The sequence below is a fragment of the Palaemon carinicauda genome, chromosome 6 (genome assembly GCF_036898095.1).
Source record: "Palaemon carinicauda isolate YSFRI2023 chromosome 6, ASM3689809v2, whole genome shotgun sequence".
In the NCBI taxonomy this organism is placed as follows: domain Eukaryota; kingdom Metazoa; phylum Arthropoda; class Malacostraca; order Decapoda; family Palaemonidae; genus Palaemon; species Palaemon carinicauda.
This window is the reverse complement of record NC_090730.1, coordinates 14,878,146-14,890,174: the sequence shown is the minus strand read 5'-3', so window position 1 is coordinate 14,890,174 and position 12,029 is coordinate 14,878,146. Positions and strand designations below refer to the sequence as shown.

At 38.8% G+C, this 12,029-nt stretch overlaps 1 long non-coding RNA gene across 3 annotated transcripts in view; it reads right to left on the bottom strand.

The window, feature by feature from the left end:
* Positions 1 to 1,554: 1,554 nt before the first annotated feature.
* The window catches only part of LOC137641968 (uncharacterized), a 32,609-nt gene continuing 22,134 nt past the window's right edge, over positions 1,555 to 12,029 (bottom strand). For 2 of the 3 annotated variants that reach the window (XR_011044616.1, XR_011044615.1), the window contains exon 3: positions 11,080 to 11,939. This is a non-coding gene — a long non-coding RNA (uncharacterized lncRNA). Of the gene's footprint in view, positions 2,399 to 11,079; positions 11,940 to 12,029 lie in introns of those variants that run through there. The other variant, XR_011044617.1, reaches the window with a different exon arrangement.

Sequence of the window (12,029 nt, the reverse complement as noted above, 5' to 3'; positions counted from 1 at the left end):
AGCACTGTTCCTTTAACCGAGTCGAGTGACGAACGCCTCGGGCGGTTACTAAACAAAAACAAAGCTAAATCGCTATCTCGATCGTAGGCTGGACTTACTTGCAAAAAGTACCATGAGCAAAAAAAAAAAAAAAAAAAAATAAAAATAATAACGGTTCTAAAGGCATAAGGCCAGGGACTTACCCAAGAACCTAAGTGACAGAGTACTAAACGGGCAGATAAAGATGAATTCCCCAACAAGTGAACAAACAATGGCCGCCATGAACGGCCAGACGGGGATAATAAAACAGACTATACTGGATATAAAACACAAGCCCGGTACAATAAAATACTGTCAAAACAAACTATGGTACTTAACATTGGAATGTGTGAAGATGGAGCTTCGGACATGACAAAATAAATCCACGATAGATAAAAAAGACCGAGAGCACAACGAAAACATTCAACACTTTTGAATTCCAAAAAGAAGGATGTAGTTCAGATGGCGCTCGCGTCGTGGCGTGGGTGGTGCGGCGATGGGGATGTGTCTAGGGCCTCTGTATCGGCCCATCCCTTTGGCGAAGGAATTAACTAAATGGAAGACAACCTGTGAATAGTGGATTTCACGCGCCTTTGCTTTATACACGACACCCAAAAGGTGCTCGCGCGAGGGTTGTAACCTCAGCATTCCATGCTTTTATCTTTCTCTGGTATAATTGGAAGGTTTTTATCAGAAAAGGTATACAAGAAGGACTTTTCGCCCGGCGCCACAGGTTCGACCCAGAAATTAACCAATGATAAAATGCCAGCCTTCAGCAAGATCCATGAAAGGTCTACAGAAAACTTTTGTTAAAGTATCAGACTTTATATCCTCTGAGAGAATAACTTTCCAGACAGAACCTTCACATATAACCAGTTGCTTGATAGTTTAGCAAAGTTTACCATTATACTTTCCAACCAGTCAATTAAAATGCGTTATGAATTATGATCTATAATGTATATCATGTGCAATTCTCCAGATTATTCAACACCAAAAGCAGGCTTCACATCAAACAGAACACCCAAAGAGGAACTAAATTACTGCTGTTGAAGCGTAGTTAATTCACAGAAATGCAGCATCTAAGCAGAGAACTCTGAAAAAGCATAACAATCGACGTAGGCTTTATGTCATCGAGGTGCATATGACGTGTTATAATTACACGACCAACAAATATTTACAGAATAGGAAGGCTTTATGGAAAGTAAGGATAAAAACAAGAGCAAAGAGAGAGTAAAAAACCCAGAATTGTTGAGTAGCTTTCCAATCAATCAGCATTAGTCCACCAAGAGCACCGAATCTTAGAAAAACAATGAAGAATAGAAATCACTGCATGAAATAGATCACCACCCAGTTTCATCTGACCTAATTGATAAACTGGTCATCAGTTTAACTTTTGATCACAAGGATATATTGAGTAAAGTTAAGATCAATTATTCTGACTTACGGTAACAAAATGTTTTCAAAACATACATTATAACATATAATTGTATACCACAATGCTTGTTTATGAATAAACGAGTAATTTAATATTGGTAACAAAAGTTTTAGTGAATATATTTTCTAATTCATAAGAGTATTGTTTGTGTTTGTGTCCCTTCAAATGCTCTTTACAAATAACAGCTATTAATTATCCGGAAGTACAAATTCAGGTAGCATAAAAATGTTATCCCACATGGGCTTAAAAGAATGGCAAACATACAAGCATAGTGGTCAAATAAAATTAGAATCAAGTGGCACACGACTGAAAATTATATAACCTATAGTTCTGATAAAACAAGGCATTTCCAACATTCTTATGCCTTGTATAAATGTGAAAAAAAAAATATTAACATTAAAATTTCCAATTGAGGGCAATGTATCAGTGAGAGTAAGATTTAATATTGAGGCTTCTAGTAAGACATAAAATAGCAAAAAATTCAGTGATATTTCAAGTTGCAATTAAGGTAGAACTTGATTTTATGCCTAGTTTTTTGTTAAAATTTTCCAATAAAACACTGACAGTAACATTTGCTATAGTTAAGACTTGATCAGTATACTGAAACATAAAAAGAAAACTATATGTTACAGATAACAATGGATTTTAAAATTTCTAAAAAAAATATTAGTTTTGGAATTGAATTTTAACAGCTAACTTTAACAGATTAATTATATTATAGGTAATTAAGAGCCTCAATGTAAATAGATCTGCACATAAATTTTGAAAATGATTAATTCTCCTTAAACTTAAAAACACGGTGTGAATTTTCTTATCCTTTTTTGAAGTCACTGATCCTATATTCCACTTGTGCAGTAGAACAGATGTTTTCTTGTGATTAAGAGACATCACCATCGTATCTACCGTCAGTCATTTGATAATCTCAAGCTAGTGATCTACTTTATCCTGAAAAAATATATTTCATCAATAACCCCTCACATAATTTAGGACAAACAAGAACATATAATTAAAATAAAATATAATATAAAATCTGCTATTTGATGAGATTGTAGCAAAAAATCTCTGTTTTTCATAGCTGTTCTTTCATGAAAATGAATAAAAACAAGCACACTTGCATTCACTAGATTCAGTTTATAAAAATGTTTTATCACGTCATCCAATTAAATAATTTAATTTTATATAAACAAATTTGATTCTTGACTTTGATGAAAAATAGCATTTTTAGATTGAAGATAGTTTTAATAAATGCAAATTAAGGTATTACTTGGTATGCAAAAAAAAAAAATGTCTAGAAATAAGAAATGTTTCAAGTAATTGAAGCAGGAGTAACATTTATAATATTAGAAAACTCATGATTTCTCAAAATGGAATGATTTTATTTATATATATCAATTTATCAATTAGTATATCCCCTATGCAATTACAATTGCAATGGAAGATGAAATATCATTGGAAGGAGAAAGCATTAATGAGGTAGAATCATTTAAGTATTTAGGAACAATGATCTCCAATACAGGGTCTTTAGAATTAAAGTTTAGTGAAAGATTGAAAAAAGCAAATCAGAAAATGGCTAGGTTAAGTAAAATTTGGAAATCAAATCGCCAAAATTTCACATAGAAATCAGACTATACTGTATATCAGTTTAGTGAGATCGGTGTTACTCTATGGACATGAGTCATAGTATGAAAATGAAACAATCTCCAATAGATTTAGTAGATTTGAGAATAAAGCCCTCAGAAGGATATTGGGAGTTAAATGGCAGGACAGGATTAGAAATGAAACTATAAGAGATTACTCGAGTACCATATGTGGATGAGATCATGATGAGGGGTAGAAGGAGATGGTTTGGGCATGCTCTTCACACTCCCCAAGAGAGATTAGTTCACCAAACGTTTAACTTGGCTCCACAAAGCACTAGAAGAATTGAAAGACCCAGGCCTACATGGCTTAGGACTATAAGGCACGAAGTAGGAGATGATGAATGGAGAAATATTGAATTAAAAGCGCAAAACAGAGACGACTGGCAAAATCTAACAGAGGCCCTATAATATAACATGCCTATAATATAACAGATTATCCCCAAACATACCTATTAAACACAGATTTAATAAAAAATATACAACTTTTACAATTATGAATGATTCTTAATCTTTATGACAGAAAAATGAAAAACAATCAATCTTTAGTAAGAAACCCTTTGTGTTTATTCTATTCCATGAGAATATTTGTATTTACCTAACTTGTAAATTATGAGCACAGTACGGTCTTGTCAGTAAAATTAAACTTGAACATATACTTACAAAAAGGTACCATTATTACTATTTGTAGACGAACCTAGGAATATCATTTTCCATACTTCACATTTTATATATAAAAAAAAAATGAATGTCATTAAGTTACTAAAAAGGAGGAGCCCATGGAAAATTTAATTTACTATGCAATATGTTTACACCTAACACAATTTCATGTAACATACATGACAGCTACCCACAAAAACCAAATACTGACAATGCTTGTAATGTGTCTTAATCAAAACATCCTTCTCTCAATATAAGCTATAGGGACCAGTCTTATGAAGTACTTTTATTAACCACCTGCCAATTAAACTATTTTGGAAAAATGTAGCAACCTAACTTGGATTACCCTTTTTATCTGATATATTCTTTTTCTCTCATGAAGACAATACATAAGTATAAAGATGACTGACTCCAGATTAATATGTTTGCCCCTTACTCTTTAAGAAAATAACTTTGCGAAAAGGAACTTCTTGCGATGATCAAGAATTAGTTAACTTCTAATCAGAAAAAGAAGCAGTGCAAGTTTCTTGATCAAAAATTATCTTATGACCATATTTTCAAAACTTTTCATGGTATCTCCAATGACACTCTTAATAAAGTACAGTATTTATTTCAATACATCATTAAGTAGAACTCCATTCTATCCAGAAGATTTTAACTTTTTTCTGCAAGAATAAAATCCATACAGAGGCAAAGAACATGGCAAATTTCCCTTTTAATTCCAACATTAAAGACTGAATAAATTTGTACCTTTCAAACTTAAACTGGAGACGATATTATTTCTCTCTAAAATATGTTCTATATATAATACAATTTGCTAACATTTGGTGTTGGGTAAAATGATAACATTTATGGAAGTAGTATTACTTTCCACTGCACCTGAAGTTTAGGTCTATTAACAAAAATGGTTATACTTCAATTCTGGAAGAAAAATGTTATTTTGATAATAAAATAAATTTTTGAATATACTTACCCGATGATTATAATAGCTGCAACTCTTTTGCTCGACAGAAAAACTCTACGGAAAAATTCGCCAGCGATCGCTACACAGGTAGGGGGTGTACTCAACAGCGCCATCTGTCGTTCAGATACCCATTACTCATTGTAAACAAAGAACTCAATTTTCTCCTCGGTCCACTGTGTCTCTATTGGGGAGGAAGGGAGGGTCCTTTAATTTATAATCACCGGGTAAGTATATTCAAAAATTTATTTTATTATCAAAATAACATTTTTCAATATTTAACTTAGCCGGTGATTATAATAGCTGATTCACACCCAGGGGGGTGGGTAGAGACCAGCAAAATATGTTTACATCATATGAGCTAAGAATTTTTATTTCATTTTAGAAGTTATCAAAATAACTAAACAAAATAAATAGGTACCTGGTAAGGAAGTCGACTTGAACAATTACTCTGCCTTTTTAAGTACGTCTTCCTTACGGAGCCTCGCGATCCTCTTAGGATGCTGAGCGACCCCTAGGAGCTGAAGTATCAAGGGTTGCAACCCATACAACAGGACCTCATCAAAACCTCTAATCTAGGCGCTTCTCAAGAAATGACTTTGACCACCCGCCAAATCAACTAGGATGCGAAAGGCTTCTTAGCCTTCCGGACAACCCAAAAACAATAATAAAAACATTTCAAGAGAAAGATTAAAAAGGTTATGGAATTAGGGAATTGTAGTGGTTGAGCCCTCACCCACTACTGCACTCGTTGCTACGAATGGTCCCAGAGTGTAGCAGTTCTCGTAAAGAGACTGGACATCCTTAAGATAAAAAGACGCGAACACTGACTTGCTTTTCCAATAGGTTGCGTCGATTATACTTCGCAGAGATCTATTTTGTTTAAAGGCCACGGAAGTTGCGACAGCTCTAACTTCGTGTGTCCTTACCTTCAGCAAAGCTTGGTCTTCCTCATTCAGATGGGAATGAGCCTCTCGTATTAACAGTCTGATAAAATAGGATAAAGCATTCTTTGACATAGGCAAAGATGGTTTCTTAACTGAACACCATAAAGCTTCAGACGGGCCTCGTAAAGGTTTAGTTCGTTTTAAATAGAACTTAAGAGCTCTTAGAGGGCATAAGACACTTTCTAGTTCATTTCCAACCATACGATAAGCTTGGAATATCGAACGATTTTGGCCAAGGTCGAGAAGGCAGCTCGTTTTTGGCTAGAAAACCAAGTTGTAGAGAACATGTAACCGTTTCAGATGAGAATCCGATGTTCTTGCTGAAGGCATGAATCTCACTGACTCTTTTAGCTGTGGCTAAGCATACCAGGAAAAGAGTCTTTAAGGTGAGATCTTTCAGGGAGGCTGATTGTAGCGGCTCGAGCCTGTCTGAAATAAGGAATCTTAGTACCACGTCTAAATTCCAACCAGGTGTAACCAAACGACGCTCCTTCGTGGTCTCAAAAGACTTAAGGAGGTCCTGTAGATCTTTATTGTTGGAAAGATCTAAGCCTCTGTGACGGAAGACTGATGCCAACATGCTTCTGTAACCCTTGAAAGTGGGAGCTGAAAGAGATCGCTCTTTTCTCAGATATAAGAGGAAGTCAGCTATTTGAGTTACAGAGGTACTGGTCGAGGATACGGATACTGAGTTGCACCAGTTTCGGAAGATTTCCCACTTCGATTGGTAGACTCTAAGGGTGGATGTTCTCCTTGCTCTAGCAATCGCTCTGGCTGCCTCCTTCGAAAAGCCTCTAGCTCTCGAGTCTTTTGATAGTCTGAAGGCAGTCAGACGAAGAGCGTGGAGGCCTTGGTGTACCTTCTTTACGCGTGGCTGACGTAGAAGGTCCACCCTTAGGGGAAGTGTTCTGGGAACGTCTACTAGCCATCGAAGTACCTCGGTGAACCATTCTCTCGCGGGCCAGAGGGGAGCAACTAGCGTCAACCTTGTCCCTTCGTGAGAGGCGAACTTCTGCAGTACCTTGTTGACAATCTTGAACGGAGGGAATGCATATAGATCTAGATGTGACCAATCTAGGAGAAAGGCATCTATATGAACTGCTGCTGGGTGCGGGATTGGTGAGCAAAATATTGGGAGCCTCTTGGTCATCGAGGTTGCGAAGAGATCTATGGTTGGCTGGCCCCAGGTGGCCCAAAGTCTCTTGCATACATCCTTGTGGAGGGTCCATTCTGTTGGAATTATTTGTCCCTTCCGACTGAGACAATCTGCCATGACATTCAAGTTGCCTTGGATGAACCTCGTTACTAGTGATATGTTTAGATCTTTTGACCAGGTGAGGAGGTCCCTTGCGATCTCGTACAACGTCAGAGAGTAGGTCCCTCCTTGCTTGGAGATGTACGCCAAAGCCGTGGTGTTGTTCGAGTTCACCTCCACCACTTTGCCTTGAAGGAGAGACCTGAAGCTTTTCCAGGCCAGACGTACTGCCAGTAGCTCCTTGCAGTTGAAATGCATTGTCCTTTGACTCGAGTTCCATATCCCCGAGCATTCCCGACCGTCTAATGTCGCACCCCAGCCTACGTCCGATGCGTCCGAGAAGAGAACGTGGTTGGGAGTCTGAACAGCCAGGGGAAGACCCTCTCTTAGGTTGATATTGTCCTTTCACCAAGTCAGACAAGACTTTATCTTTTCGGAAACCGGGATCGAGACCGCTTCTAGCGTCTTGTCCTTTTTCCAGTGAAAAGCTAGATGGTATTGAAGAGGACGGAGGTGTAGTCTTCCTAGTGACACAAATTGATCCACGGATGACAGTGTCCCTACCAGACTCATCCACAGCTTGACTGAGCAGCGTTCCTTCTTCAGCATCTTCTGGATGGATAGCAGGGCTGGGGGCTAATCGTCTTGTTGTTCAGCAACGTCCTCATCAGAGGGTTCCTCATCCGAAACTGATGAGGAAACGGCAACGGAGTGGGCAACGTCCGGCTCGCTGAATCCGGTTGCACTGGTGGATGCGTGACGGAGCCGGACGCAATATCATGGAACTGCTGCACAGTCTGTGAACTGTCAACAACCATGGGTGCGCGAGGAAGCACAGCGTCAACCCGAGACTGTCTAGACCGTCTGGGTTGTGCAGTCAACACCCTACCGGGTTGATGAGGTTGACGCACTGCGTCAAAACAAGTCACCTCTGCTGGTTGTTGAACATCCTGAACGTCAACAACCACCTACGAGCGTCGCTTAATGTCAACGTGCGGCTGGTAACCCACACTGGGTCGCATCGGTGGAGTAACCACCTCAACTGGCAGACGCGAGTAGGTTACCTCAGCGTCAACAGGGCGCACAACCGACCGGTTGGAACGTTGTTGGCCAGAAGGTTCTTCTCCGCATTTAAGTCCTCTATCAAGGACGCAAGCTTGGACTGTATGTCTTGCAGCAAAGCCCATTTAGGGTCTACGGGAGCAAGTGTGGAAACAGACGGGGTTAGCGACTGAGGCGGAACCGTTTACCATCCCTGAAAGCCTTGTTATGCGTGACATAATAGTACAGCAAAACTTCAAAGGCTCGACAACAGCTGTGAAGTTGACCTGTAAACAACTTGGAGCGTCTCCTGGCTAGGCGCCAGGGAGAGTCTACCAGAATTGAGAAGTCTATCTGGGCAGAGGCATGAACTCCCAAGCCGAGAACTTCTCTCGTGTCATATCAGACTCTCGCTCTATAAACCAGTTTAAAAGAAGGGAAAGCAAAGGCTGTATCCCCCAAACTCCTCCTGGTGAAAAACCAGTCGCCTAGCCAACGTAACGCTCTCTAGGAGAGCGAGAGAGCACTAGCTTAAAAACAATGGCTTCGAAGTAGCTAGGCCTAGTGTAAGCTCTGACGTTTAGGCGAACGAGGAGCAGCAGTTACAAAAAAATCCGGACGAAGATCCTTAAAAAAATCATCATGATTTAATTAAAGTCCATAGGAGGCTAAGCAGCTTTAGGCTCCTCTCCATCTGACAGAGTCCTCAAGGGAATATCAGTAGGAGGGAGAACAGCAATTTCCTCATCTACAGGAACCTTGTCCGATAAAAGCTGAGTTTAGTAGCGGACCAGAACGCAACGTCATGTAACTGCTTGACAGTCTGTGAACTGTCAACAACTGAACTGTCAACCACAACAGGTGCGTGAGGACGCACAGCGTCCACGCGAGACTGCTTTGACTGCCTAGACTGAGCAGTCAAAACAACTCTAGAATGCGGAGGTTGACGCACAGCGTCAAAACAAGTCAACTCCGATTGTTAGTGAACGTCTTGAACGTCAACAGGAGCATCAGCCAGTGGCCTAACGTCCAAATGCGGCTGAAAAAAACCACACGAGACCGCATCGAGTGTGGTTCTAAACAACCTGACTGACGTGACTAAGCTACGCCAACGTCAACAGTAAGCACAAAGGAACGTTAGGTTGGCTGAAAGCCAGGATATCGATGAGATAAACGGCTAGACTCAACGGACTAATCGGCAGAATAGTCTTCCATAAGGGAGGCAAGCATATACTGCATGTTTTGCCATACAACCCCTTAAGGATCAATGGAAATGGTTGTGGTAATAGACGAGGGTAACGTCTGTGACCGCAACACTTTGCCTACAAAAAAAGACTCTCGGAGTCTGTGTTACGCTTTTATAAGGCGGCGAGCAGTTATCCGATGACTGCATAGGGTCAGAGCTGTCCTAATGGCTGTAACCGGGACGCTGGACCTGTCCTGAAAGGACTGACTTTCGCTTAAGGGCTTCGAAACCTTGTGACAGGTTTCTTATGCGAAAAGCCTACGGATGGCGAGGAGAAACAACGTCTCTCTCGTCTTATGGTAGGGGAGATCTTGGTAAGATACACCCGATACCATAGAGGGAAAACGTCTGTTCGTTGGTCAAGGCCTCTCGAACCCATAAGTCGTTTGACATTACTTCTCCCCTGGGCTTGGGAGCTTGTAAGAGGTCCCGGACTAGGTGAACGACAGGCACGAACAGACGAACCCTCGGACGCAACGCTGTAACACTTTGCGCCTCGGACGCAACACTGTAACACTTTGCGCATATCACTTTATCACTTCGATTTTCTGTTTTGCACTTATTTCTACCTGAAACACGCAATTCTACCCTTCATTAAAAGGTAGTAATTGCGAAATTAGTCGTATAATGCAAGCTCATAATACCAGCAAAAAACAGAAAACATATTTTAAGATAAAAAAATCAGTGGCTCGGAAAGAGACTAAACACTAGTTCATATAAACTACGTTTTCAATCTCTCACCGCACATAGCCTGGGGACGAGAATAAAAACCTAAAAAAGTTTTATCCTTCCTCCCCGTACAGCGACTAGGGACGTGAGTAACACGAGAACAACGTTACCCGCTTGAACGGAACGTTTTCTCTCCTCTCTCTCCCTCCGTCTCTATCTCTCTCTCTCTTTCTCTCTTGATTTCGCACCTAAGAGAAGAGCCCAATTATATATCGTCAAAAAAAAAAAAACATGTTATTTGACTAAAGGAAAAAACTGAAAGGTTTTTCAAATAAAAAGTTCCTTTAAATTAGAATTTAAAACATTTAAGCTAAGAAAGAATGAACAAAACGTCAGAATCGATTTACTCTTACTGCAAAGTGAAACCGTGATACACTCTCTCTCTATCGTAACGATAGAGCGCATGTTGAACGTCCTGAACGTCAACAACTGCGTAGCATAAAAAACTAAACGTTAGTTCATCTTTGAAAACAGTACGAAGACTATCAAAGAAATTCTTTCATAAAATATTACATTTAAAAAGTTTTAAATCCTTAGCTCTTTAAAAGCTAAAGACGATATAAAGGGCTCAACGTTGATTAACTTCGGTTTCCAAGTTAGGACCGCCTACTGTCAGGAAAGGTCTATATAAACAAAGCATTAAAATTTATTTTTAAATGTTTATAAAAAATGGAAAGTTAATCGAAGAGGCCTAATAAAGGCAGAGAGATATAAAATATATATAGGAAAATCTATAACGTGATAAGATAATTACTAAAAGCCTAAACACACTTCCGTCTAAGGGAAGGGTCGGCCATTTAAAAGTGAAAGAAAGTCCATACTCCCTTTGTCACCATAATTAAATCTATCCAAAACGAGTTCAAGTTTTAAGATGAAGATAAAACACCTGCATAGCGAAAGCTCAAAACTAGAATAGTGTACTTCACCAAATAGTTGTGAAAACAAATCCAGTTAGCAACAGCGAATTAGTAGGTCTTGCCGGTAGCCCGACAGAGAGAAAATTGAGTTCTTTGTTTACAATGAGTAATGGGTATCTGAACGACAGATGGCGCTGTTGAGTACACCCCCTACCTGTGTAGCGATCGCTGGCGAATTTTTCCGTAGAGCTTTTCTGTCGAGCAACAGAGTTGCAGCTATTATAATCACCGGCTAAGTTAAATATTGAAAATTGTAATATCAATCACATATACCATTTTAGTAATCAAGCTATTTGGCTTGCCTCAGACATCAAATAAGGGATTCCAAGTCTAATCCGTTTATGAATAACTCAAGTTTAGGACGTATGGGAAGTGAAAAGCTAGACTTAGAAATAATCAATATTATTTTTTTTTCTGCTTAAATATTAGGAATTCCAAGGCAATATTACATTTACTAATTATCCGACAAGTATCATTTTACAGGCTATAGAAATATAGTATTATAAGGCATTAAGGGAGTGTTTAAAATCTATGACCACTGTAAGCATACTATCTAATCTTAAATTAGCGATTGCATAACTTTAAAGACTTTCAGAATTTACCTTTTGGGAAATATTTGTATATGTAGAAAGACCAGATATAAAACTAATAATGTGTGGGAAATAACAAAATTTATGACTAACTCACCTAAAATAATTTGAGAACAATCTTTCAAAAGAATTTCTCCAATACTGGACTTTTTTCAGATGGTATATTTTGAATGCTAAATTGTACACTGTATATAAGCTACCTTACAGAGAAATTTATTCCCTACTCTGTAACCTAACTGAAGTGTAAATTTCTGAGAAAAAAAAAAAACTTTGATGAAAATTTAAACTTATCTTTAAACTTATGTCAGCTGAATCTTACAGCCTCCATTCCTGTTATCCTCTTTGATATACATTTGATATGTTTAATTTAATCTTGTGCCATCAACATTCCTTTAGGGTCCATCTCCTTCCCATATTATTAAGGGAATCAGGTTGTCGACTAGTGCTTTTTTTGTGTACTGCCTTTAACTTTTGGATTTCAAATATGCAGGCAATTGATGAATCTGAAAGAAAAGTAAAATATTCTTACTCCAAATGTTCTTAACCTTCAAGTTACAACTGACTTGTTAATCAATTTCATACATAGTCACTTT